Genomic DNA, 3,151 nt, shown 5'->3' on the forward strand with positions numbered 1-3,151 from the left:
AGATAACAGAAGAATTAAGACATCAGGAATGAAGAAAAAAATGGAACTAATAAAAATAGGGTAATATAACAGACTCTCTTTTTCCTAGTTAGTTGGCTAGATTATGTTTGATGTTTGTACAAAATTAAATAATTTGATATGATTTGATGTCTGAGCAAAACTATATCACATGCTAATTAATGTATGTGGAGGAAATACCTAAGAGCTTTATGTTAAAAATGTGGGGAGAGTAAAAGGACCTAAATGGAAGCAAGGTTCCCACATTTCACTTGATGTGGTAAAATGTCAATCCTGGCGGGAGTAATAAGCTATATATGTGCATTTTCATACCCACAGAAACACTAATAAAACTACACAAAGAGATACGCTCCAAAACAATATAGACATATCAAAATAAAATGATTTTTAAAGGTTCAAAAAATCCACAGGGAAGGCAAGAAAACAGGAATGAGAAACAGAGGAAACACACATAAAACAAATAATAAATGGCTGATACAGTCCCTAATCTATCAATAATTACTTTAATTGTAAATGGTTTAAATACTTCAGTTAAAAGACTAAAAATGGGGCACCTGGGTGGCTCAGTCGATTAAGCATCTGCCTTCAGCTCAGGTCGTGATCCGAGGGTCCTGGGATCGAGCTCCGCATCGGGCTCCCTGCTCAGTGGGGAGCCTGCTTCTCCCTCTCCCACTCCCCCTGCTTGTGTTCCCTCTCTCGTTTGTGTTCCCTCTCTCACTTGTCTCTCTCTCTCTGTCAAATAAATAAATAAAATCTTTAAAAAAAAAAAAAAGACTAAAAATGGCAGGATGACATAAACAAGACCCAGCTATATAGCATCTATAAGAAACTCTCTTCAAACATGAAAACATAGGTGGGTTCAAAGTAAAAGACTGGAAAATATATATGCCAGGCAAAAGTTTATTTGAAATACTACAAAGGGTTAATATAATAACACTTTTGTTGATTCCCTTTATTTCCTGAACTCTAAATACTAGAGAGTTCTATGACGAAATACTCAGACTTTTTTTTTTTTTCCTGTATTCACTAGTCCCTGGGATAAACTCAGGTAGTAAGTAAGCTACCTTGAAATATAATCCACATGCTGAAGAAACCCAAATTTATATCACCTTCTATGATCACACCCCAGCTGCCTATTCCATGTTTCAAAGTGGAATTTCTTGGGTTGTCAAATGTATTTGTGGTAGCTTTAATACATTTGTTTCTCAGGAAATAACTCAGTGTCTAATGCTTATGACAGGGAATTTTCCATGATTCCAGCTGTTCTTTTAATCTGGCCAAATCTTTCATGAAACAAATATACTACATTACTTAGTTCAGTCTGCCCCCCAAAAGTTGAATTTTAAGTACCATCATTTTATTTGTATTTTAAAAAATATTCCATAAAAGAGAAATGGCAGCTGATGGTGACAGTGGTTCAGATGAGACTGAGGACCAGAAAGGGAATATGGCCTTCCCAAAGTCACAGAGTAATAACTGGTAGAGCTGGACAAGAACCCAAGCCTGTAACTGAAGAAACCAGAGGTCTTTCTGTTATACTCTTGGGAAGCAGATGATCTTTGCAAATTATCTTGTGGGAAAAATGCCTAAAGTCAAAAGAAGCCAGAAAGCTCCCCCAGATGGTTGGGAGTTGATGGAGCCAACCCTGGATGAATTAGATCAAAAGATGAGAGAAGCTGAAACAGAACCTCATGAGGGAAAGAAAAAAGTGGAATCTCTGTGGTCTATCTTCAGGATCCACCACCAGAAAACCGACTATATTTCTGACCTCTTTTAGAAGCAGAAAGCCATAAGCAGAGAACGATATGAATATTGTATTAAAGAAGGCTATGATAAAATCAGATAAAAACCTGGTCGCAAAATGGAAAAAGCAGGGGTATGAGAATTTATGCTGCTTGTGCTGCATTCAGACACGGACACCAATTTTGGGTAGGAACTGCATTTTCCGGGTCTCCAAAAGCAAGCAGGAAGTGGGCCGGATCATCGCCTGTACACACTGCAGCAGCTGGGGCTGCTCAGGCTGAGGACCTCAGGCCCTGACCCCTGCTTACCCTGAACTTTGGACTTCCCAGGTTTCTGCCTCTTGTGCCACCCTCTTTCCTGGGAGCGTAGCTCTTCTCACAGAGCGAAGCTCCCAGCCTGAGTTGGAGCATGGTCTCTACAGGTAAAGGCTTTGGTGTTTATCAGTTGTGATTTGTAGAAATAAAACTTTAAACCTTTAAAAAAAATTCCATAAGTACTATTTCATGACATATTTATAGCAACATACTTTATCTTTAAAAATAAATAAAACTTGGGGGGAAATGAGATAATCTTCCTTCACACTGAGGTGGTTCTGTCCAGTTCCATTTAAACATATCACTTTGGGGTCACCTGAGTGGCTCAGTTGGGTAAACATTTGACTCTTGATTTCGGCTCAGGTCATGATCTCAGGGTTGTGAAACTGAGGCCCACATGGGGCTCCCTGCTCAGCAGGGAGTCTGCTCTCTCCTTCTGCCCCCTTTCATGCTCTGTCTCTCACAAAACAAAAACAAAATCATATCACTTCTCCTTCACCAAACAAATCTAAAGGCTTGATGAGTTCATAATGTACTGTCTTACTAGAAGGATACCACCCAGGCATCTTATTTGGTAGAATAACATTTTCCACTATGGGTGGAGTCACACCAGAAACATCAATTAGAAAATAAATGTATATCCAATGTAATGATAATTTGAGTAGCCGTTCAGCAAATGGGATTCCAAGTCTATTTCAAGCAGGATTTAAAATCAATAATTAAGCTGTCATTTTAAAAAACTGCTAATTTTAATAAATTTACATGTAAGATTGAGGAAAAGGAGATAAAACAATATTTTTTATAAGATTTAAGTTTCTATACCTTAAATTTCTCTCCCATCCTTCACTAGAAGTTTGATAGACTTTTTTTTTTTTTTTGGTAGAGATCCATTAAAAATGAGAGTTTTTCTGGATATTTCCCTTTGAGTTTAATAACATAAATATTATAAATTATATAAATTTTAAATGAATTATAAACCACAAGAAAATTATTTTAATAAAGGCTGTAGCAACTGGCCTGGCTTTGCAGAGTTGAGAAGGTATACAAGCTTAATATTTCTGTCACAGGGAGAAGCA

The 3,151-nt window shown here is 37.4% G+C and overlaps 1 pseudogene; it reads left to right on the top strand.

The window, feature by feature from the left end:
* The first annotated feature begins 1,466 nt into the window (after positions 1–1,466).
* LOC102725578 (protein BUD31 homolog pseudogene) lies at positions 1,467–2,081 on the top strand (annotated as a pseudogene).
* Positions 2,082–3,151: the final 1,070 nt, after the last annotated feature.

This window comes from Leptonychotes weddellii, chromosome 6, assembly GCF_054177405.1.
Source record: "Leptonychotes weddellii isolate Sample4059 chromosome 6, ASM5417740v2, whole genome shotgun sequence".
In the NCBI taxonomy this organism is placed as follows: Eukaryota; Metazoa; Chordata; class Mammalia; order Carnivora; family Phocidae; genus Leptonychotes; species Leptonychotes weddellii.